The sequence below is a fragment of the Podarcis pityusensis genome (genome assembly GCF_964106645.2).
Source record: "Podarcis pityusensis genome assembly, chromosome: 8".
Lineage (NCBI taxonomy): Eukaryota > Metazoa > Chordata > Lepidosauria > Squamata > Lacertidae > Podarcis > Podarcis pityusensis.
This window is the reverse complement of record NC_138033.1, coordinates 5,099,934-5,125,106: the sequence shown is the minus strand read 5'-3', so window position 1 is coordinate 5,125,106 and position 25,173 is coordinate 5,099,934. Positions and strand designations below refer to the sequence as shown.

Here is a 25,173-nt window from a genome sequence, read left to right as displayed (position 1 = left end):
TCAGATGTCTTTTAAAGATAGGATAGCTGCTTATGTCCTTCACATCTGAAGGGAGGGCGTTCCACAGGGCGGGAGCCACTACTGAGAAGGCCCTATGCCTGGTTCCCTGTAACCTCACTTCTCGCAATGAGGGAACCGCCAAAAGGCCCTCGGCACTGGATCTCAGTGTCCGGGCAGAACGATGGGGGTGGAGACGCTCCTTCAGGTATACTGGACCGAGGCCGTTTAGGGCTTTAAAGGTCAGCACCAACACTTTGAATTGTGCTTGGAAACATACTGGGAGCCAATGCAGATCTCTCAGGACCGGTGTTATGTGGTCGCAGCGGCCACTCCCAGTCACCAGTCTCGCTGCCGCATTCTGGATTAATTGCAGTTTCCGGGTTACCTTCAAAGGTAGCCCCACGTAGAGCACATTGCAGTAGTCCAAGCGGGAAATAACTAGAGCAGGCACCACTCTGCCGAGACAGTTTGTGGGCAGGGAGGGTCTCAGCCTGCGTACCAGTTGGAGCTGGTAGATAGCTGCCCTGGACACAGAATTAACCTGCACCTTGATGGACAGCTGTGAGTCCAAAATGACTCCCAGGCTGCGCACCTGGTTCTTCTTCCCTGCAATTTGAATCTGCTTGTTTGGGTCTCAAGCTTGCTCCATCTTCTATGGGGCGGCCCTTCAGATACTGGAAGATGGCTCTCATTTCACCTCTCAGTCTCCTCTTTTCCAGGCTAAACAGAAGTTTAGGACCTTTTACTAGAGTTGTAACATGTGTTTGTTATGAATATGTGTTTACTGTAACCTGATGCCCCAGGAAGTTATTGCACAAGAGGTATAAAGGCAGGTTGTTTTATTACATGAAGGTGACTAAATATATGTGCGCTGGTTAAGGATAAACACATATTATTCCTAACAAACACACATTACAACTCTAGCAAAAGGTCTTAAAGCTCTTGGGAGTGTGTGCTAGACATGGGTTCAGACACACATATTGTAACAGGCCATGCAGCCTGTGGAATCGGCTCCCGATAAGAGGAAGCCAGCCCATCACGGAACCTGCAGAACTGGATCTGCACCGCCTCCCAGGGTTGCATGCCAGGATCCGTCCAACAGGCATGGTGGCACAGGCAGTGGAGAGATTTTAACTTCCCTGTTGAGGTAGGAAATTCCTCTGCATTGGGAGAGGATGTTGTTAGGGAGCTTAGAGCGGAAACCACAGGTGATGCAGGACACAGGGTGTGTAATTTATTTAATGACATTTATATTTGGTTTATGGAGTATCAGTGAAAGCAACTCTTTAAAAGAGGCATGCCTAGCTGCGTGACAAATGCACAGCCAATCAGAAACACACACACCTTTCACATGCCCCAGGGGGACACGTTGTGCCAGCCGTTTCCAAAAAATTTGGGGCCTGCTTGGTTCCCTAAAGGGACACAGTGGCGCTGTGGGTTAAACCACAGCGCCTAGGGCTTGCCAATCAGGAGGTCGGTGGTTCGAATCCCCGCGACGGGGTGAGCTCCTGTTGTTCGGTCCCTGCTCCTGCCAACCTAGCAGTTCGAAAGCACGTCAAAAGTGCAAGTAGATAAATAGGTACCGCTCCGGCGGGAAGGTAAGCGGCATTTCCATGCGCTGCTCTGGTTCGCCAGAAGCGGTTTAGTCATGCTGGCCACATGACCCGGAAGCTGTACGCCAGCTCCCTTGGCCAATAAAGTGAGATGAGCGTCGCAACCCCAGAGTTGGCCACGACTGGACCTAATGGTCAGGGGTCCCTTTACCTTACCTGGTTCCCTAAGTTCCTTGCCAGTGCCCCCCCCACCATACCCTATAAAAAGGATTATTTGGAATAGCAGTTTGTATCACCCATTATCCACACAATAACAAATCAATTGCATGTTTATTGAGAATCCAATTAAAACTATTTAGTTTAATCTATTCAACAAAATTGGTGGATTTGATCCATTGAGACCAGCTTTTCAAAGTCTGGAAAGTTATTTGCACCTGCAGGGTGTGCCCCACTTGCCTCTCAGTGGCCACCTGGGTCATTCTACTGCACACTTTGGGAACTGTTGCCTTATGCAAATACATGTGGCTGCACCGGCATTTGAATTGTGTGGTGATAGCAGCAGGTAAAGGTAAAGATAAAGGACCCCTGGACGGTTGAGTCCAGTCAAAGGAGACTATGGGCTACGGCGCCCATATCACTTCAGGCCGAGGGAACCGGCGTTTGTCCAGTCGTGACCCCATGACCTCATTTCTCCAGGCAGCCCTAATTGGGCCCTCGGCCACCTCACAGCTTGTCAAAAGCGCAGGCCTCCAATACCAATGCCTGCGGGGTGTGTGTCCAATTGTGGTTGGTCTGGAGCAGCGGTTCTCAACCTGTGGGTCCCCAGATGTTGGACTACAACTCCCATCATCCCTGAGCTCTGGCTAGCTAGGGGTGATGGGAGTTGTAGTTCAACATCTGGGGACCCAGAGGCTTAGGGTTACATTAGGAAGAAAAAGGGGGGGGGAGAGGTAAAGGGGGCCATGGTGGGTGGAGTCGGGAGGTGATATTTCTATTTTGCTTCATGTATGTGTGGTTTTTGTGTCAGCGTCGTTTGTGCAGGTTCTCTTTGCTGTTCACTTGTGTTCCTTTGGTGGTGGTTCTGAAGCCCCTTTAGGGTTGAAGCCGGACTGAGGATCACCTGGCTGTGCTCAGGTGTGGCCACAGCTGCCCCCACCTGGACCAGAGAGGCAGCGGCTGTTGCAGGTGCCTGGATTTCTGCCCTGGGTGCAAAGCTTCTTCCCTTTCCAGCTGGGCTGGGAATGCTAGTTTGGCGCCTTACGAGTGCCAGTAGGGCGGCGTGTCCTCACAAGTCAAGGGAAAGGCTGGAGTCTGGAAAAACAGCTGCAGGCAAAGTATGGCAGAAAAGGGGGCGCTGGGGGCCCCCTTTTGGGGGTAGGAGTTTTTTGGGGTATGGTTAGGTTTAGATTTTTTTAAAAAAGGAAACCCTCCAGTCATGGCCTTAAGTGGGCCAATGCACAGGATTCACACGTGCACATTCACTCCGGCCGTTTCCCCGTGTTTAAGACCCACTTTCTTCCTGGTCTCTAGAAGCGGCTTCGGCCGCAGAAGGAACTCTGCACATAGTCAGGGGAAGCCTCTCCCTCGGATCCCCCGCAGCACGGAGGAGAAGGCGGGCCAGGGCCGCCACTGCCGCCCCATTCGCTCGGGGCGCTCGGCCGCCCCACGAGGCTCGCCTTCTCGCCTTCAGAGGAGTCCTGCGCCTTTAAGACGCGCGGCGGCCCCTCAAGCCGAGGGGCGGAGCTTCCCGCGGCGGCGCCACCCTCTCCCTGAGCGAGCAAACCCGGCCCGAGCTCCGGCGACGGGAGGGCGGGGCTTCCATTTTACGGCTCCTCCCCCTCTTCCGCTCGCGCTTCCTCCTCCGACACCCACTAGAGGCGAGGAAAAGGCGGGGCTTCCGCTCTGGCTCCGCCCCCGGCCCCCTCGAGCGGCGCGAAGAGGCAAGGCGAGGGGGGCGGAGCTTCCTCCCGTGGCCCCGCCCTCCCCTGGGCGAGCGAGTGAGCGCGGCCGGGCCCGGCCAGAGCAGCTGAATCCTTCGCGGCGCCGCCTCGCGCTCCCCCCCTCATCCGCCAGGTGAGTCCGCGCCTCCGCTCGACCCCCCCTCCCTCCCTCCGCGCGCGCCTCGTCAGCCTCGTCCCAGAGCGACCGTTGGGCGCCGCCATTCGCCCCCTGGGGACGGGGGGGGGACACGCGGGGAAAGGCGAAGGGACCTGCCGCGACTGCCCTCCGCTATCTCCCTCGACTGCTCCGCCGCCTCCCGGACTCGTCTCCCCTCAGCCCCGGCGCCTTCTCTCTCTCAGAGCCGCCTCTTCCTCCTCTTCGTCGCCCCCCATTCCCGCCGCTCCGGTCCCCGCTCCCGCCTCGCCGCACGAACACAGCGCCGGGGAGCGGGGGGGGGAGGCGCGCGGGGCCTCCTGGGAGCCGTAGTCCGCTGGCTCGGGCCCCTCAGGGACGGCGGCGCGGGCGGGACTACGCTTCCCGGCGGCCCCCGCGCGAGAGGGCTTCTCCTCGCTCCCCGTTTCCACCGGGGCGGCGGGGGGGGGGAGCTAGGAGGACGCGCGCGTGGCTCCGGGGGAACGGAAGGGGCGGTCCCTGGAGGAGGGGGGCGGGGCGCCGGGCGGCTCCTGCGGCGGGCAGGAAACACGCCCGGACCCGCTTCGGGGGCTTAGGGTTGGGAAGGGACCCCCAAGGGCCATCTAGTCCAGCCCCCTGCAATGCAAGAATCGCAACTGAAGCAGGGCATCCCTGAGAACCTGCACGGCCCCCTATTTCTTTCAAGGGAATGGCTTTCCTCGTGTCCCGGGGCGAAAGCGAAGCCACCCCCAGGAGAGCTTCGGAGTTGCGCCCCCGGTTCCCCCCCCCATGCCTGCGCCCTTCCCATCAATTGCTCAGCCCCGCAAGCTGTTTGTCCATCTGCCTTGCTGACTTTGCATCTGCCCCGCTTCTCCCACCCAAAGACCCCGGCTCCACACACGCCAACTCCGGGCAGCTTTGTACTCGTGGGCTGAGTGCCTGGCTCCGTGAGCTCTCCGCTCTAAGCAAGTGCGAAATGTGGGATCTGGTGCAGCAGCTCGAGCTTCTCCCCAGTGGGAGCCTCTGCAGGGCTTTCCTGACCTAATTTTGCAGACAATCGCCTATTCAGGCCGGGTCTGGTGCTGCCTGGGAAAACATGATTGGTGGAGGGGGGGGGGGGCCTCAATTTCCAGTTTGGGTTTTGTTTGCCATCTCTCCAATCTGTACCGTGGGGCAGGAGTTGGCATAGGGAGATGCTTGCTTTTGCCCTCCCAATACCCATCTTTGAAGAGGAGGGCTAAGTTGTGTAATTCTCTCTTCTCATGCTGACATTTTTTCTCTCCCCTCCTGGCAAAGGGGTGCAGTCTGGTTTGTGTTGCACTGGAGGCATGGGTGAAGCCTGCCAGGTCTCCTGTTTAGCATCCGCCTGGCCAAGGTGCACACTTTCCTTCCAGGAAGTTGGGTGGCTCTCTGGCTGCCAGAGGAACAGCAGTTGCTCTGCTCCAGCCCTGAACTTGGCACGACGTCTCCCTCCATGGTGACTTTGGCCGGGCTTTATCATAATGTCGGTAGACTGGTGACTACAAAGGGGACAGAGTTTGATGTGCTGTGAGAGAGATTTAGTGAGGAATGCAGCGGGCCCTCTTTCTAATCTCGCTTGTGCTGACCTGCCAAAACATGACACTGATTTCCAGATGGCATTAGCCGTGTGAACTTTGGGGCTGAGGCTGTTCGGACTGCCTAGGTGATTCCCACCCCCACCCCCCTCTTTACAAACAGCTCTGGGTTTTCTCTGTGGGGTGGATCTCCAATCAAAGGGTCAATGTGTCGCCAGAGAAGCTGAATTGGAAAAATGGAATCCAAACAGACAAAAATGACATTTAAGGGGGGGGGGTTAAACTTGCTCGCTTTGCCTGAAGGTATTGGCTCCATTATACTCTCTGCAAGGAACAGCTGCACCAGGAGGCGGAGGCAGCAACCGAGAGCAGGGGGATTTGCAGCATTAGGGGCAGGGTACTGTCAGACACCGACTTAATAACCCCCCTATTGTTTGTCTGGGTGCAGGGGAGGAAAGTGGCTCTTAGAAGGGGCTGCAGAAAATCCTGGGAGTGTCTGGGAAGATTAGGATTGTTTACCAGGGAAGGGAGGCAAATAAACAGGGGTCTGATAAGGGCCTGCAAATGGTGCACCAGAAGAGAGCAAGTGCGGGGATAGTTTTAGTCTTTGAAACCCTGCTTCTGTGTTTATGTGGGAGAGGAGACTGGGGGTTGGCTGTGTGCTTGGTCTGTGGTGGTGGCCTGTACATGCTGTGGTGATGGGCATGTGAACAGCTCGGTGTTTGGCATGCGAGTCTTGCAGGTGTGTGTTGCATGCAGTTGGAGCAAGCGGGAGGTGTCCTAAGTCCTTAAGAAGACCCAGAGAGGGTCCTTGGGTCAGGCCAAAGAGGGCCATCTAGCCAGCACCCTGCTCTCACAGTGAGGCCTGGGACCATGTCTGTTGCCCAGACCTGGACCTTAGCAGGGGCAGACCAAGGCAGGTGCCAGCTTCCTCTGCTGCTGCCTTTGTTAGGGAACTTCCAGAATCACTGGGCTGAAAGCAACCAAAAAACCCTCCTTATCTGCACCCCTTTCACCTGGCAAGGTCAGTTGCATATCACCCCTACAATTTAGACTTTTAGGTGCAGTGGGGAAAAGGTCAGAGGGTTGGCGTGAATGGGGACCGGTGCAAAACTGGCTGCTGAAACGCTTGCTGTGTCGCCTGCAGTGTCCGGTTCCATAGACTTAAAATACGGTTTCCCGCGTGTGAAATAGGTGCAAGTCCAGCAGGACAAATGCACAGGTGTGCCTAAGTGTCGGAAACGGTTGTCCAGCTCAGCTCAGAAGCGTGGGGAGAGTTCAGATGCCTTCCTGTCGCCAAGGCCTAAAGTTAGCACTTGTTGAGAGTGAGGTGTGCTCCCAGGCTTGGGTCAGCATCAGCCTGCCTTTAAGAGGAACAAAGCCAGAGAGTCCAAATGGGAGAGTTTCTGTTTGTTCTAAAGGTACACAAATGACTCTCCAGGCAGGGGTAGCTGTCCTTAAGCAAACAGCCACTCCCCTGCAGTGTTTGCCTCCCAAACATTCCTGCTGCAGGCACCTGAAAGTGAAATGGGCGGAAGGTGCAGGGCGGCAGTTATGGGCTGTGAGGGATTGTCTGTAGCTCGGAAGTCTTAATACGTTGCCTGAATCCTGCCTCTGATCTGCACAAGGCTGCCCCTTGGCTGCCTGGGATCAAATTCCCAATTTTATAGCCAAAATTGTTCACGGGAGACAGGGTTAGAAATCAGTGAATTCTCCTCAAAGTATTTCTTTTGTGTGGGGTGGTCACACTTCCCCTTCTCCAGTGTGAGAGACATCACCTCCATGCTTTCCCTTTTCTGTGGGATGCATTGGGAGATCTCTAGCTTCCGTCCTATTAAGAACATAAGCAGAGCCTTTGCCAGATCAGGCCCATCTTGTGCAGCTTCCTGTTCTCACAGATGCCTTTCCTGGGAAGCCCACTTGCAATTCCCAAAAACAGTGCATCATCATCATCATCATCATCATCAAATTTATTTATATCCCGCCCTCCCCAGCCGAAGCCGGGCTCAGGGCGGCTAACAACAATCAAATAATCAAACAATCAAATAATCCAACATTCTAAAAACATTTCATTATAAAAATTAATTAAAATCAAATTAATGGCAACCGTTGAGCAAAATTCTGTGCAGGTTGCCAGAGGAGGGAGTCAGGCTGGGCCCTGACCAAAGGCCTGGTGGAACAACTCTGTCTTGCAGGCCTTGTTGAAAGATGTCAGGTCCCGCAGGGCCCTAGTCTCTTGTGACAGAGCGTTCCACCAGGTTGGAGCCGCAGCCGAGAAAGCCCTGACTCTAGTTGAGGCCAGCCTAACCTCTCTGTGGCCTGGGACCTTCAAGATGTTTTTATTTGAAGACCGTAAGTTCCTCTGTGGGGCATACCAGGAGAGGCGGTCCCATAGGTACGAGGGTCCTAGGCCGTATAGGGCTTTAAGGGTTAAAACCAGCACCTTGAACCTGATCCTGTACTCCACCGGGAGCCAGTGCAGCTGGTATAGCACCGGGTGAATGTGGTCTCGCAGCGAAGACCCTGTAAGGAGTCTCGCCGCGGCATTCTGCACCCGCTGGAGTTTCTGGGTCAGTCTCAAGGGCAGCCCCACATAGAGCGAGTTACAATAATCCAGTCTGGAGGTGACCGTCGCGTGGATCACAGTGGCTAGGTCAGGGCGAGAGAGATAAGGGGCCAACTGCTTAGCTTGGTGGAGATGAAAAAATGCCGCCTTTGTTATAGCTGTAATCTGCGCCTCCATAGAGAGGGAGGTATCGAAGATTACACCCAAACTCTTAACGGACGGTGCTGGCACTAATTGCACCCCCGCAAGAGATGGGAGTTGCCCCCCCAGTCCCATATCGTCCCGTCTCAGCCAGAGGACCTCTGGTCCATACAGTGGTCCAGGTACCTTCAACTTTCTCAGACCCAGGAAGCTTGCATTTGGGGATGCATTTCGTAATCTTTTGCCATATGTTTGCATGGTTGTCGTGTGCTCCTGCTGTGACCCCCCAGTGACTGCAATAAACTCTCCTAGAAGTTGCGGGGTTTGAGACCCACCCATAAGGGCTGCTGCCCCTGGCGAGGTGCCTTCATTATTCAGTAGAATGGGGACCTAGTGAAATGGGATTGGACCCTCAGGGTTCTGGGGCTCTTCCCTTCCGGATCCGGAGCAAGGCAGGGGGCTGCGCTTGCCACAGGAGCCTTAATAAAGCAAAACCTTTGTCGTGCATGGATCGCCTGGGCTGCCCTTGCCCCACTGAGTGAGACAGAAAGAGGAGACACACACAATGGATGGGGCAACCATCCATTGGGCCGTTGTCTTGTGCAGACACCGCTGCCAGGAACAGCCTGAGCATGTGGGCTACCACCACCCACTTCACTCTACTGCCAGGAAGATGAAATGCGAGAGTGGGCTGGACGGCTGCCTCCCAGTTCGCTTCATGTGTGAACTTAAGAGTTAAAAGAGGTATAGAAGAAAAGGCAGCAAAGAGAGGCCAGAAAGGGAAGAAAGGATATTGATGCGTAGAGAAATACGGGGGCAATTCAGTGAGAATCCCTGTGCACGCCTTGCCTTGAGGGTCTCTTGTGGGCTTCACGCTCCCAGTACTGAGGGTCTGCTGTGCAAGGCCTGTCAGGATGGGTGAGATTCCCAGGGTTAGAAAATGGGAATGGAACGCTAGGAGCCATGTGGCTGCTGGGATCTAGGTTGTGCGTGCCAAAACAAAATGGCTAGGCGCCAAATTTTCTTGGTTGCTGCCCCGCTACCAGACCAGGCAGCCCCACACCAAAATAACAACAACAACAATTGCTGTGGGTGAATCGGTGTCTGGAGGGTAGCATGGCAGCAAAAGATCTGTCTTTTGCTAGCGTGCCACCCTGCAAAGACCTGATTCGCATGGCAGCAAAAAAATGACAAGCCTTTTGCTGCCACTGTGCCTTGGCAGACCAGGCAGGTGGAGGTGCTAAGCCAGGTGCCAAGGGTAGCTGGCGCCTGGACATCTCCATCCTGTCGCAAAAGGCCAGTTGACACTCTCAAAATGCGACTGGCACCCGGCTAATTCCAAAAGCTGGAAATCCGCCTTTCTCCCAACAGAGAAGGAACTTACAGTAAGTACCAGTGTTTACTTCTGTAGGGAAGAAGGGGAACCTGTGCAGAGGTTACATCTCAGCAGTTCCCAGATCGGGTGGGAGCTGCTGCAGGCTGAACGTATTGACTCCCTGCTGCTGAACTCACCTGTCAAAAGGCACCTCTGAGGGTAGCTTTCAAGAAAGCATCCTTACCTGGATTTACTGAAAAAAATAACACCCTCTTGCCTCTGTGTTTTGCCCCCCCCCGCCCCACTTTAACCTGTTTAAGGTAGAATGGTGGAGATAGAGTCTGCCGTCAGTTTTGCAGTCTGCTTCTTGAGCAGGGCTTGCCAGCCAAGTCCTTCTTGCCTCCGTGCCACCGCTTCATTCTAAGTCATTGACCACCCCATAAATCTGCAAGTCTTCATGGCCTAGGACCCTCGTACCTACAGGACCGCCTCTCCCGGTATGCCCCACGGAGAGCCTCAAGGTCCATAAACAGCAACACCCTAGTGGTCCCAGGCCCTAAGGAAGTTAGATTGGCTTCAACCAGAGCCAGGGCCTTTTCAACACTGGCTCCGGCCTGGTGGAACGCTCTGTCTCATGAGACCGGGGCCCTGCAGGATCTGATTTCTTTCTGCAGGGCCTGTAAGACAGAGTTGTTCCACCTGGCCTTTGGCTTGGAATCAAATTGATCCCCTCCCCCTCTTCCTTTTTTCTTTCTTCTTCTGTGATGGAACTCCTATTTGGGGACTTCCCTGGCTTTTCCGGCCCACGTAGGACCAGTCTGGACAGTTGGCCTTGGTGAAGACTTTACGTTTTCATCCCCGCCCCCCAAGTTTTTGATTTGAGTTCCTACTGAAATGAGGCTGCATTTTAATGTTGTATTTTAATCTTGTTTTTAAGTTTTATTTCAATCAATTGTTTTATACTGGTGTTAGCCGCCCTGAGCCCGGTCTCGGCTAGGGAGGGCGGGGTATAAATAAAATTTAATAATAATAATAAAGTCTTTAAGGTCGCTTGTGGGATGCTTTTCCCTGTCAAACCGAAGCTCCGGCTGCCCTGCAGAGGATTGCAGGGGGCTTCCAGTGGAGACGTGAGCTTCAGGGTGCCAGCGCTCTGGCATGGCTACCTCTGTTTCCAAGAGCTTCACAAGCTGTTTTCAACTTGGACTCTTGGTTCTTGCAAATTCCACCTTCTGTTCACGGCGGAAATCTTCTCTGGAGGCATGCTGCAGTTGAGCTCACAGGATGCGTGGTTAGTTTTTCTGTTTGGGGATCTGGGGGGATTTGAACAGGAGAAGAGAGACTTTAAAACTCGTGTCCTGTTGAATTCTCTCTCTTCCCCCCCCCCCATCAGATTTGTTTCATTCCTGCCCCCTGCGATTGATGCCTTACAGAGTGTTCCTTCCCCCACTTTCCTCTGCGTTTGAGAGCTCTGCCACTCAGCTGTGGCCCATCAATCTGTAAGCCACCCACAAAAGATCTGGCGTCAACCCCCCCCCCCCAGCAAAGCTTTCTCTTTTTTGCTGTCAGCTCATGGGGGCTTGGTGCTAGCTTTCCCAAAAGCAGGCGCTTGAGCTTCGAATCCCAGCCCTTTGATTGACTCCCGTCGATCACAACTGTTGGTGCTGTGCCTCTCTGTTGGGGAAGGACCACCGTAGCTCAATGGTGGGGCCACTTGCCTTGCACTCAGAAGGTCCATCCCCAATGGCATCTCCAGCTGGGGCTGGGAGAGACTCCTGCGCCTGGAACCCTGGCAAGCCACTGCTGCCAGTCAGTGTAGACAGTACTGAGGCAAATGGGCCATTAGTTTTACCGTATTTTTTGCTCTATAAGACGCACCAGACCACAAGACGCACCTAGTTTTTCGAGGAGGAAAACAAGAAAAAAAATATTCTGAATCTCAGAAGCCAGAACAGCAAGAGGGATCGCTGCGCAGTGAAAGCAGCAATCCCTCTTGCTGTTCTGGCTTCTGGGATAGCTGCGTAGCCTGCATTCGCTCCATAAGACGCACACACATTTCCCCTTACTTTTCAGGAGGGGAAAAGTGAGTCTTATAGAGCAAAAAATACGGTACTTTGCTTCCTGTGTTTCTGTTGCACAAGGACATGTTGGTCTCCAAGGGCACCTCTTAAAGCCACAGACCTCAGTGTATCTTGGGGAGTCTTCCTTGGTGGGCGATGCCCTGGTTTGGAGCCTGGAAACGGAGTTTATACCCAGTCCCATTTCCTCCTTCCTTCTAGGCTGTGAGGCCTTTGGTGCAGGTTCTCCTTTTCAGTTTGCCTGGCAGTATCCAGATCTGCTTGGGGGCAGCGAGTGGCAAAAGGTGTCCCCTTCTGCAGACTGGATTTTGGCTTCAGCAGTTGGGTTTCATTCCGAGGGCTTTGGCAATTCCCCTCCATTCCAAGGCCTTCCTGCATCCGACAGTCAATTGTTGTCGGATGCAGGAGGGACTGAGGTTCAGCGTGCTTGTTTTTGATTGGTATTCTGCCAGTGGGAACGCGTCCGCCAACGTCCACATTAGCAGGCAGCCTGCGATGGTGAGTTCCAGGAATGTAGCAAGCAATCTCTCTCGTGCTGAAGATAAGTAGATCTTAATTAAATGGCAGGCTGCAGGAACAAGGTTGTTTAATAGCAGAGAGAGAGCTTCTGCCAATTCCTTCTCCCAGGACCTCCATTCCTGTGAAGAAGGCAAAATCTCTCCTGGGAGCTTTCCCATGTGACCTTTAGCAAAGTGGGTCTCCTGAAAATTAGCCTGGGGCAGGAATTTGATGAACATAAGTTGACGCTTGCTATGACTGAACTTAAAGAAAAACAGACGAATTTGAGGATTAGAGTTCACCTTCGGTGGATATGCCCAAGGATTAAGACACTTTTAATTTATTAATTGCAAAAATATATCATTTGCCCGATAATAAATGTTGGAAATGTAAAGAGACTGAAGGCACATTTTTTCACCTTTGGTGGACGTGCCCAAGGATTAAGACATTCTGGGAGATGGTTCATAACGAAATGAAAAAGGTATTTAAATATACCCTTTTGAAGAAACCAGAGGCCTTTCTCCTGGGCATGGTCGGCCAATTAGTGTTAAAGAAGGATAGAACTTTTTTCACGTATGCAACAATAGCAGCAAGAATACTCATTGTGAAGTACTGGAAGACACAAGATTTATCTATTCGGGAAGAATGGCAGATGAAGTTGATGGACTATATGGAATTGGCGGAAACGACTGGCAGAAATCCGAGACCAGGGAGAAGAGTCGGTGGAAGAAGATTGGAAAAAATTTAAAGACTATTTACAGAAACACTGTAAAATTAATGAATGTTAGAAGGATGCTGGAATGAAGTTATATGGCTTTAGTAGAAATGTTATAAGGAATCAAGTATAAATAGATTAATAGAGTATTAAAGGGAAAAATAAGGTTAGAATATGTTAAGATAATTATAGGATAGAAAACAGAGGAAGATGGAAAGGAATTGCTGAAACAATTAACAGAAGTGGAATACGAAAAGGGAGGTGTGAGGAGGTTGTGGAAATAAGGGAATGAAAGATAAGATAAGATATTGAAATTGTTTTGTGTTTTAAATGGTTTGTGTCTTGTTTTGTTAGTTTTATGTTTTTTTTCCTTTTTTTTGTTTTGTTGTGTTTAAACGGTTGGAAAATTAATAAATATTATTTAAAAGAAAAGAAAAGAAAAGAAAATTAGCCTGGGGCAGGATTGGGCTTCTGAGTTAAGCTTCCAGCTTCTCGAGCCCCCAAAACTCACCTAGTGCTAGAGCTGCTGTCCCCAAATTATTGAAACAGGTTGGAACTGGAAATCTTGGGAGGAAGTGATCATGTCCTCTTTGGTTTCATGATACAGAGGCAAGGGAAAGCTGCGTGTAGTTGGACACACACTGCGGACTTTAAGAAAGCCAATTTCAAAAAGCTTAAGGAACTACTGTGTGAGCTCCCATGGTCAGAAATACTTAGAGAGAAGGGGGTCCAAGTTGGATGGGAGTTTCTTGGAAGGTGAAATATTGAAGACACAAACATAGACAGTTCCATCCACAAAGAAAAGAGGATCTAAAGAAACCAGTATGGCTGCATAAGGAGCTTACAGATGAGCTGAGATTTAAGAAGGGCATGTATAAGAAAGGGAAGAAAAGGGAAATCACAAATAAAGAGTATAAACAAGTAGGTAATAGTTGCAGGGAGAACAACAAGCAGGTCAAAGCTCAGAATGAGCTCAGGCTTGCAGGAGAGGTTAAAAATAATAACCAAAGATTTGTTCAGCTTTATTTGAAGCAAGAGGAAGAACAAGCAAGTAGCAGTTCCTCTGCACGGAGAAGACAAAGAAATGCTACCCGGTGACAGAGAGAAAGCGGAACTGCTCAACACCTACTTTGCCTCTGTCTTCACCCAAAAGGAACGTGATGCCCAACCTGGTGATAACAGAATCAGTGATGCAAGGAGGGAGCTGCAGTCCAAGATAGGAAAAGAGGTAGTAAGGAAACACCTAGCTACTTTAAATGAATGCAGATCTCCAGAGCCTGATGAACTTCACCCAAGGATACTAAAGGAGCTTGCAGATCTAATCTCAGAGCCTCTGTCTATCATTCTTCGAGAATTCTTGGAAAACAGGTGAGGTCCCTACAGATTGGAGGTGGGCAGATGGTGAAAAGAGGGGGGGTGGGTCCCAGATAACAACCAAGCTCAACACTGATACCAGGAAAGATCCTAGAAAGATCGGTTTGAGCATTTAGAAAATGATGCTGTGATTAAGATCCAGCATAGTTTTCTCAAAAACAAGTCATGTCAGATGAATCTAGTTTCTTTTCCCGATAGAGTTGCAAGCTTGGTGGATCAGGGGAATGCTGTGAACATAGTGTATCTTGATTTCAGTAAGGCTTTTGACAAATTCCCCCATGATATTCTTGCAAAGAAGCTAGTAAAATGTGGGCTAGACAAGGTAACTGTTAGGTGGATTTGTAGCTGGAGGACTGATTGAACCCAAAGAGTACCATACTCATTAATGGTTCCTCGTCATTAAAAAGTGGCAAGTGGGGTGCCGCAGGGTTCTGTCCTGAGCCCGTTGTTGTTCAACGTCCTTAAAACAACTTGAACAAAGGGCCCAAACTAACAAAATGAATTGCAATAGGGACAAATGTAAGGAAGAATTGCTGCACCAATATAAGATGGGGGACACCTGGTTTTCCAGTAGTACTGTACGTGTGAAAAGGATTGAGGGTTCTTAGGAGACCACAAACTTACTGTAACATGAGTCAACCATGTGATGCAGCAGGGGGGAAACCACTATTGCTATTCTAAGAAACATCAACAGAAGTCTAGTGTTCAGATCAAGGGAAGTCATAGTCCAACTCTCTTCTGCCTTGGTCAGACCACACCTGGAATACTGTATCCAGCTCTGGGCTCCACAATTTAAGAAGGATGTTGACAAGCTGGAATGTGTGCAGAGAAGGGCGACCAAGATGATCAAGGGTCTGGAGACAAAGCCTTATGAGGTACGGTTGAAGGAGTTGGATATGTTTTGTCTGGAGAAGAGGAGACTGAGAGGAGATATGAGCCACCTTCAAATATTTCAAGGACTGTCCCACGGAAGATGAAGCAAGCTTGTTTACTCCTCCTCGGGAGGCGAGGACCAAAACAATGGCTTCAAGTTACCAGAACGGAAATTCTCGGAAATTCTGACTAAACGTCAGGAATTATCTTCTGACAGTGAGAGCTGTTCAACAGTGGAAGGGACCCCGTTGGTGGACTCTTCTTCCTTGGAGGTTTTTAAGCAGAGGTTGGAGAGGGAGAGATGAGGGAAGCCAGCTTCTTTTTGAGGCTGGCAGGTGAAACCCGTTTCTCTATCTTGCATCCCATCAGGTGTTGCATGGGAACAGACTGTAAACCTACAGCCTGGGAGGCCTTCCTGCCGCCTCTCCCGGGTGACTCTGTTGGCTGGGGGCTGTTCTCTGGCTCCATGTCGTCACCTGGGCATTTGCACCTGCTCTGTGCTTTTGCCCAGCAGAACAAGACAGCAAATGGCAGAATCATTCCATGCTGATGAGGATTACTTGACTTTTGCCACCACTAAGGAGGCCTTATTTTGTCAACTTCTTAGCCTTATGGCTAGCGCTGGGCGATACCTGGTTTTCAACTTCGTGATATATCGCCAGCTAAACACCACGATATACTGATATCTGAAATAAGATGGAGCTACGTAGAGGCGAACGTGGTAATATCCTGGCAACTGCAACTAAGTTAGCTGTCTAAATCACCACGTACTGATGAAATAATGACTTTCATCAGCAGGCAAGCCAAAATGCATCAAACAGGACTTTGGTTTGGGGCTTGAATACCAAATGGTGGTATTCAGGTCCAGGACAATCCAAAATACAGTGATGAGTCATAGTGAATGCAAACAATCTGGGAACATACTGAACAGCAACAAAAAAAAATATCTAAATTTGATGCATGTCATTATATGAAAAATTAACTCAATGATAGCATGCTTCAACTAAACCATTAAAGATTTCTGGAGAATATATTAATGTACTATGCAGTTTTAGGGGCAAATTTAAAATTTACAAGAGAAGATTTAGTAAAAATACTAATTAAACTTGCATACGATTAACAATATAGTCTGTTTTCTACAAGTTTAAGAGTAATTCATGTAATTTACTAGCCAAGTTGCATCTCCTTCCCCACTCAAAGAGCCAACTGCAGTTCTATGCATGAGTAAGCCCCACTCAGTTCAACTAAACTCACTTCTACTTTCCTGGGATTAAGCCCCATTGAATCCAGTAGTCCATAGTTAATACCATTTCCATTTCAACTGTGTATATTCTCCTTCTTGCACTGTGGGACTCCCTTGTTGTAAGAGCAAGCTACAGTCAAGCAATGTAGCTGAGATCACAGAATTGTAGGGTTGGAAGGGACCCTGAGAGTCATCTAGTCCAACCCCCTGGCGAATCAACATTTTGTTGTGGTGACTGCAACCTAAGTTTAAGGTGCTGTCTGGGGCCCAGCTGATATATCTGACAGGTGTTGCACTTGACGGCAGAGCTTGCGTCACTTTGCCTTTTCAGAGGGTGAAATAAAGATCTTTTTGTATGCTGTTGTGTCACTAGACATGCAGCTTGTAACTGGTGAACTGCTATGCTTGTGGTTTTTTTGTTTCTCTCAATAAGAACTATATCTGTTTTTTGTTTTTTTGAATGTGGGTGGAAGGGTGTCCGAGGCATTGGGAGATAGATGGGCTGAGAGAACCAGGTGGCAAGATAGTTTTGTGCTTCCTTGTAGTGACAGAAAATGTTTTTCCCCCGGTGCTGAAAGAATTTTAATATTTTGTTGGAAGCCGCCCAGAGGGGCTGGGTATAAATAATAAATTACTATTGTTATAATGCTGAGGACCAGATGACCTGCAGCTCCATCAGGAAGGCTCTTCCGTCGCGAAAATACTGTCAAATGAGAGAGCACGTGAAGCAGCCCGTGTTTCTGGAGGAAATACAAAGGGAGGCAGAACAGAGTCCCACGCACTGGACCATGTCAGAATGGCCTCTCAATTGGCAGAAATTTAAATAATTTTCTGCTTGTAAAAAGGTTGTCCTGAGGACTCTCCAATTACACACACGTCCAGTCCTTCAAGGCAATTGTTCTTTTTCCAAGCCCTCCAGAGACGGTGGCTTGCGTCCAGCACTAATAACATTCTCGGACTAGACCCATGGAAATGAATGGATGTGGCTAGTTTAGGTCCATTAATTTTAATGGAAAGAACTCAGATGGTTACAACCCCCCCATGCTTCTATGTGGGAAACTGGTCGGGTTTGAAGTGGCCGTGAGTGACGGCACAGAGAGCAACAGCGATGGTTTGGGTTTTTTGTAGGAAAATCCACTAGCAAGGACATCTTCCTGGCTTGCTGCTGGTGGGCCCCTCAGCCTCCTCTAAGAAGTGGGTCGTGTGCTGGGGGACATTCCCTTGTGTCAAATGGGCCTGCCCTGGGTGCTGAGACTACCCGGCTTCCTCTGAGAAGCCTACCACCCAGTTCCTCTGGTGAAGGAGAGGGCAAAGCTTGCTGTCAGTTCCTGGCTCGAATCCTGCCTCCACAGACCGGCTGCCATCGCCCTTAGGATGCTTGCTGGGGACCATTTCACAAGTGACATTCTCTGCCACAGCCCCCTCTTGCTCCTCTGGGGTCTCTTTTGGTAAGGGTGCAACATTTGGGGGCTTGTCTGCCAGGCTGCCTTCTCAGCAAAGGGAACGCTGCTGCCTCGTACGCTTCAAAACGCAGAGAAGTTGCCCTTTTGCATCTAGCTTGTTTGCATTGGGGCGGGCAGGCCAGATCCTTCCCCAGCAGAGGCAGTGTGCAAGAGGAGTTGGTCCAAAGTCCCCAAGGCTCTGAACGTCTGGTTCCTTTAGAGCAACTGCCAGATTGCCCCATCAGGAGAGGAGAGCGTTCTTGGCACTCTGGATCTGTTTGCAGGTTTCCCACAGGCATCTGTGAAAATGGCCCTCGGTTTTAGTTGTGATTCCTGCATTGCAAGGGGTTGGGCTAGATGGCCCTTGGGGTCCCTTCCAGTTCTATGTTCTATCTGGTTGGCCACTGCGATAACAGGATGCTGGAATAGGTGGGCTACTGGCCTGATCCTGCAGGCTCCTCTTAGGTTCTTCTGGTTCCCCTGCACATCAGTGGTTCTGCGTCCTTCCAGAGTCAAGCAGCGATTTCTTTTTAGCAGTGCTTCAGTCTGTGCAACAGAGGAGGAGCATTTGTTTAAAGCCCTAAACAGCCTCAGTCCAGTATACCTGAAGGAGCGTCTCCACCCCCATCGTTCTGCCCGGACGCTGAGGTCCAGCTCCGACGGACTTCTGGCGGTTCCCTCGCTGCGAGAAGCCAAGTTACAGGGAACCAGGCAGAGGGCCTTCTCGGTAGTGGCACCCGCCCTGTGGAAAACCCTCCCATGAGATGTCAAAGAGAACAACAACTGCCAGACTTTTAGAAGACATCTGAAGGCAGCCCTGTTTAGGGAAACTTTTAATGTTTAACAGACCACTGTATTTTAATACAGTGGTACCTCATGTTACATATCCTTCAGGTTACAGACTCCACTAACTCAGAAATAGTACCTCAGGTGAAGAACTTTGCTTCAGGATGAGAACAGAAATCGTGCTCCAGCAGCTGCAGGAGGCCCCATTAGCTGAAGCGGTGCTTCAGGTTAAGAAAAGTTTCAAGTTAAGAACGGACCTCCGGAATTAATTAAGTACTTAACCCGAAGTACCACTGTACTTTGTTGGAAGCCGCCCAGAGTGGCTGGGGAAACCCCGGCAGATGAACAGGGTATAAATTATTATTATTATTATTATTATTATTATTATTATTATTATTATCCTTCTTTTGTAATTGCTTTTATTTGCGTTTCTAATATGCAACAAGTAATAACAGCAATAAAGAGACGAGAGTCAAATCAAGGAAGGCTATGAGGAGAAAGTGGTAGCATTGCAAAAACAGCACCATAGTTCCAGACAGGTGTCTTTCCTAAATACGTTATCCAAGAATGTTTTTCCCTGGGAGTTCCTTCGCTTCCGTGTTCAATAAATGGATGTCAAACTTTCAAAAATGTCTACTTCCTGTTCTGATTTAAAGGAGTGTCAGTGCTTGGTTGGTGGTGTGTGATGGGCAGGGCATAAATAATAAATTATCATTATTATATTGCTGTGTTTCCCAAAAAAATATGTCCAGTATCAGCAGAAGCTCAAGTCACCCAGTGGAACCTTTTGGCAGCAAACCAAGCGGCCGCATGAAGGAGCCCAGTCGCTGCTGCGTCTTAGCACCTTGGGACTTCCTTGTGTTGGCTGAGATAAATGAAGGTCTTCATTATGTCCCCACCCTCCTCCAGCTGCCTGCATTCAGAAAACCAAAACAGTGATTGAGCGGAAGCAAGTTTTCAGCTTGTAAAGGTGTCTTCCAGGTCGGAAGGGGGGAAGAGTTGTTCAGTAGATGGCAACTCGCGGCGTGTCTCCAAAGGCAACCAATTTTGTGGGGCACCTTAAAGACATAACTAACGCCTTTGCCATGATATCAGCTCTCAGAAGTCCCACTTTGTCAGGTGGCCAGCTGCAAGGGGTCTTATCTTATCCTGAGTTTTTATAGCTGTGGGTGTTTGGAGAGGCAGGCGGAAGGAGGGACTGAAAGGCAGATAGCCCAGGCTGTGATAGAATTAAGTTGTTGGCTGTTGGCCATTCATAAAACTCCTGTTGAGGATCACCCAGACATCTTGGCGTTTGGCCAGCTTCGACAGACCCGCTTGCTTGCTGTTTCCCTGTGACCCACTTGCGGAGGCGGATCCCTTGCTGCCGGGGCCAAAACCCAGCCGGCTCCTTTCCGGGATGCAGCGATCTAGTTGCCGACCTTTGCGCTCAAGAGGTCTGGGCTCGGTCTCGCGATCTTTTGCCCTCTTTCCCCGAGCAAGAGGCGTTGTTTGCAAGGAAGTCCTCCTCCTTCAGGGAGGTGAGTCAGGGTCCGTGCTTTCCTTGGGAGCTGCTGCTTGAGCCAAAGCCCACCCCAGCTCTCTGCTTCGGCAAGGAGAAGGTGGTGACTGTAAACATAGGAATGCCCTTGCCCTGGCCTTGGCACTTAGCCCAAAGGACCCATTCATGGTTTTTGCCAGGGCAGTGGGGAAAGGATTGCGGCTGGGATGAATCACCCTCTTCCTATCAGGGGCTGAAACATCTGGACTCCCTTCATCAGAGACCCGCACGGTGCTGTGATTATTTATTTAAGCTATTTTTGTCTACTGCTTTTCTACCTTGCTGAGCAGGTTATATTAAAATAAGCTTAAAACCGTGTAACGCAAGAAAGGAAAGCTGCAAGGATTTTTCCTTTGGAAGGCCCAGTCTCTGCTTCCTGCAGGTGGCTCCTGAGTAGCCCTGCGGTGGGGTGGGGGTTGATCCAGGGGTTTGGCTCAGATTTTCCAGCAGCTTCTCAGAGCAGGCTGCAAGGCTCCCGCTGCAGTTGCTGCTACCTCTTGTTTTATCCGATGGCTGCTTGCTCCTCTGCGCAGATGTGGCACTTCCAGGGATTTACAGGCCGGCTGACTTACTGTGACTGGTGGGGTTCCTGTGCTGCGCATTGCAGGGGAGGGTCAAATGGGATGTGGAACTGCAGTCTGGCAGTAGGGTGGCTAGCACCGTTCCTTTGGGGTTGCGTGGATCCCATAGGACACTGTCTCTCTTTCTCTTTCTCTTATTTTGCCTTTGTAGCATTAACAGCAACAAACGGTGACCTCATGAGGCTTGGTGTAGTGCCTAAGTGTGAAAGACTCGATGAGTGACAATGACACGTAGCTGCGATTCCTGCCTTTCTGGGGTTGGACTAGATGACTCGTGGGGTCCCTTCCAACCCTACACATGCCTCTCTCCTTTGCCTCCGGAGCCCTGCCTGCCTGCCTGCCTCTAAAGCCCTTTGTGCACCAATCGGGGCTCCACCAAGGGCACATTGCAGTGTGATCCACGCCACGGTCACCTCCAGACTTGATTATTGTAACTCGCTTGAGACTGACCCAGAAACTCCAGCGGGTGCAGAATGCCGTGGCGAGACTCCTTACGGGGTCCTCGCCGCGGGATCACACTCACCCGGTGCTATACCCGGTAGAGTACAGGATCAGGTTCAAGGTGCTGGTTTTAACCCTTAAAACCCTATACGGCCTAGGACCCTCATACCTACAGGACTCCCTCTCCTGGTATGCCCCACGGAGGACCTTACGGTCTTCAAACAAAAACATCTTGGAGGTCCCGGGCCACAGGGAGGTTAGGCTGGCCTCAACCAGAGCCAGGGCTTTTTCAGCTGTGGCCCTGATCTGGTGGAATGCTCTGTCCCAAGAGACTAGGGTCCTGCAGGACTTGACATCTTTCCACAGGGCCTGCAAGACGGAGCTGTTCCACCAGGCCTTTGGCCAAGGCACAGCCTGACCCCCTCCTTTGGTAATCCTCACAGAACTCTAGCCCAATGGTTGCCATTAATTTGATTCTGAATTAATTTTAGAATGAATTGATTTTAGAATGCTGTGTTACTTTTATTGTTGTTAGCCTCTCTGAGCCCGGCTTCGGCAGGGGAGGGCGGGATATAAAAATATTATTATTATTATTATTATTATTATCATTATCATTATTACCATCTAGTTGGGAGGTTACCAAAGCTTGAATAAATTTTGGGGGGTGCACTCAGGTGAGCCCTGCCCCACATAATTGGTCACATGACGCAATGCATGTGCACCATTTGAATGGCAATACCAATTAACCGGGTGGCGCTGTGGGTTAAACCACAGAGCCTAGGACTTGCCGATCAGAAGGTCGGCGGTTCGAATCCCAGCGACAGGGTGAGCTCCCGTTGCTCGGTCCCTGCTCCTGCCCACCCAGCAGTTCGAAAGCACATCAAAGTGCAAGTAGATAAATAGGTACCGCTCCGGCGGGAAGGTAAACGGCGTTTCCATGCGCTGCTCTGGTTCGCCAGAAGCAGTTTAGCCTGGTCACGTGACCTGGAAGCTGTACACTGGCTCCCTTGGCCAGTAAAGCAAGATGAGTGCCACAACCCCAGAGTCGGCTGCGACTGGACCTAATGGTCAGGGGTCCCTTTACCTTTTTTTTACCCATTAACCGGGGGGGGGCAGCCCCCTCACATCTTTTATTGGAGGAGGGAAGCTCCCTCTGCCCCTAGGAGTTGGCTCCTATGACTACCATGGCCAGGCTATCTCTGCCCAGGAGTGGCCATAGCTGGCCAGAGGCTCTTGAGCTGAGGAGCGCTCCCAGGCGATGTTTGTGCTCCTTGAGGAGGGGGCAGCGCAGTCCCACCTAGAGGAAGTTGATTGCTGAATTCCTGAACCGGAGGCCTACCTGCCTGCCTGCCTCTAAAGCCACCACTTGGTTGGGGCTCAGTTTCGGTGCCTTGGCTCTCATCCAGCTCATTGCAGCAGCCAGGCAGAGAGGCCCAGCACCTGCCCAGACTCACCTGACTCAGGTAACACAGGGAAATGGCGTCAGGTGACAGTTGCCTGCGGCTTGGCTCCCGCAGTGGGCAACCCCCGGGCAGCAGGTGCCTTTTCAGGCCTGTGTCTGAATAGCCAGTTTGGTGGTTGTGTTGGGGAAACTAGTGGGTCTCCCCCGAGGATTTTGCTTGTGATCTGAAGGTGTCCTTAGCTGGGAGGGCAGAAGGTGTGTGGGTTGTGCTTCTCAGGCCTGGTGTGTGACTGTTTGTTTTGCAGAGACTTTGGACTCCCGCGGCAGGAAAAGAGGGCCTGTGTGCCCGCCTTGCTCATTCTCTCACGCAGCCCAGCCGGCCGTGTGGTGGGGGCTGCATGCAGATGCTTGAAGCTGAGTAGTGGGGGGGTGGGGTGAGAGAAGCTTTTCTCTTCTGCAGGGCTGCTCTGCTGGGATTGCATTTGCTCTTCAGATCGGGGGGGGGTGCACTTTCAGAGGTCCCCCTCAAGCTCTAACTTGGCATGTGGAACTGCCTGTTGGGTTGCCTGGACATTTTCTGGGCTCAGTCCAGCCGCTCTGGGCTTTGCATTGAAGACAAAAGATGGTTAAAAATGTCTGGGTGATCTGTGCAGCTTGTGCTGTGTTGGGTCCCCCCCCCAAATAAAGCAGAATTGGGTCCCTGCAACCTCCACACGGCTTGTCGCTGGATTCCTGCTGCTCACCATCCTTGTAGCGCTTCTTTGCTTACCACTCTTTTTGAGGATCTTTCCTGGAATTGTAGAGTTGGAAGGGACCCCATAGCGTCATCTAGCCCAACCCCCTGCAGTACAGGAATCGCAGCTGAAGCATCGCTGGCAAGGGGACATCCTTTTTTTGTCATCTCACTGTGTGCCCTTTCTGTGTCGCTTCGAATCTGTGTCCCTTGAATCTGCAGGAGCTCCAGAGGCCTGGTTCTGTGCATTTGTGCTAATAATAATAGTAGTAGTAATAATAATAATAATAATAATACAGTCATACCTCCGGTTACAGATGCTTCAGGTTGCGTTTTTTCAGGTTACGGACTCTCTGAAACCTGGAAGTACCGGAACGGGTTACTTCTGGGTTTCGGAGTTCGCGCATGCGCAGAAGTGCTAAATTGCGCTTTACGCATACATAGAGGCGCCGAATTGCAACCCGCGCGTGCGCACACATGCCGTTGCGGGTTGCGAACGTGCATCCCGCACGGATCATGTTCGCAACTCGAGCGTCCACTGTAGTAATAATAATAATAATAATAATAATAATATGCTGCCCACCTGACTGGTTTGCCCCAGCTACTCTGGGTGGTCTAGATGACTGAGGTTGCACCTGCCAGCCCAAAACAAGGACACCTCTTGAGACGGTGGCAGTGGCAATGCCTTCACCTTGCCGCAGACCTAGCATCCTGCAACGGTGGTTCAGTGGCCGGCAAGCTGCTCTCCGTGGAATTGGGAGCGTGCGACACAGCGTCCAAAGTTACTGGGTCTAATTTTAAACTTCTTGGCCTGGAGGCTCTCCCTTTAAATGTTTCATGGCACTCTCCTGAAATATTTTAATAGGAAACTTTTCTGTTTCTCGAAGAGCACAGTTTATTTTTATGCCGGATATGAAAATAAGCCTGCAGGAAGCCTTTACCCAGGGATGCCAGGGTGGCCACAATGGGCCCTTATCTTCATACAATGCCTGCCTTGTCGGAAGGCACCCCCTGAGGGTTGTGACAGTTGGAGGAATCTGCCCCCATGGGATGCTTCTGCTTCTCAATGGCTCTCCTGTCTGTCTGGAAGAAGGGTCTGAGCTTACTGTGGGCAGGGGCTGGCCTGTTGTGGCAAGAGGAAGTTTTCTGCAGGACTGAGGCTTTGTCGGGGACCCCAGTGCCCTTTTCCCGAGTGCACATTTGCTGAAAGCTGTTCTTCGCCATCCTGGCTCACTTTGATCAATGGGTTTCTGCGTTCTCTCTCTTTTTTTACGGCTTGAAATCACTGCAACTTCAGGTGAACAAGCAGATAAACATATTAACACCCCCTTCTTAGGATCTTTTTCTCTCTTTCCACTTTCCCAGACTTCCAGGTTCTTGTCATGTCCCCTCTTTTTCACCTTTTTTCTCAACAAGAAAGCTCCAAACATCATGCCCTCTTCTCAGAGCGAAGTTGCTCCAGCCCCTTGGTCATTCTGGTAGCCTCTTTTCTGAGCTTCTTCCAAGCTCTGCAGTGCCCTTTTTCAGATGAGGCAGCCAGAACTCTATGCAGTGGTGTTTGTGCCATAGCGATGTATAATGGACAGCTTCACCTTCCTTCCGTTTCCTAATGATCCCCATCATGGAACTGGCCTTTTTCATGGCTTCTGCACGTGGGGTTGACGTCTTCCTCAAGCTCTCCACTCCTACCCCAAGGCCTCATTCCTCTTCAGTCACAGCCAGCTCAGATCCCATGAGCGTATGTGCGAAATTCAGATCTTTTTGCCCTTGTTTACATTGAATTGCATTTGCCTTTTTGCTGCTTGCTCTCCCAGTTTGGAGAGGCCCTTCTGGAGCTCTCCACAATCCTTCCCCCCCCCCCCCCCAATCCCCCTGAATCAGAGCCAGACTTGATTCTCTGTGGTGCGTGCTCAAGGGAGGGAATAACTCGACCGATAATTCCTTGAGTGAGTGAGCAATTGGATGAAGAACTCAGGTTTAATAAATAGCCTTCTTTGCAAAGGAGGTTGGTGTGCCGTACCCACAAGAGCTGCTTCTGAGCTTGGAAGTCCTTTGTCTTTGGCAGTGTCTCAGAGCAGGGCAACAGTTCCACTGAACAGAACTGATAATTGCATTGGGTTTGGGCTGAATTGCCACCTCGCTTCTCAGCTTTAAAGTTAACTTGGGGCTTAGTAGGAATCTGTGAGGTGGAGTCTTCAAAGCCAGCTTTTCAGGACAGAGAAGCTCCACTTCTCCCCTCCATCCGCTGTATCACTTGTGTGCCAAA

At 50.9% G+C, this 25,173-nt stretch overlaps 1 protein-coding gene across 2 annotated transcripts in view; it reads left to right on the top strand.

Annotated features, from left to right (window-relative positions):
* Positions 1 to 3,471: 3,471 nt before the first annotated feature.
* The window catches only part of SIPA1L3 (signal induced proliferation associated 1 like 3), a 102,326-nt gene continuing 80,624 nt past the window's right edge, over positions 3,472 to 25,173 (top strand). The window contains exon 1 of one of the 2 annotated variants that reach the window (XM_081018587.1): positions 3,472 to 3,626. The gene's annotated coding sequence lies outside the window, so the exon portion shown is untranslated. Of the gene's footprint in view, positions 3,631 to 25,173 lie in introns of both variants that reach the window. The other variant, XM_081018586.1, reaches the window with a different exon arrangement.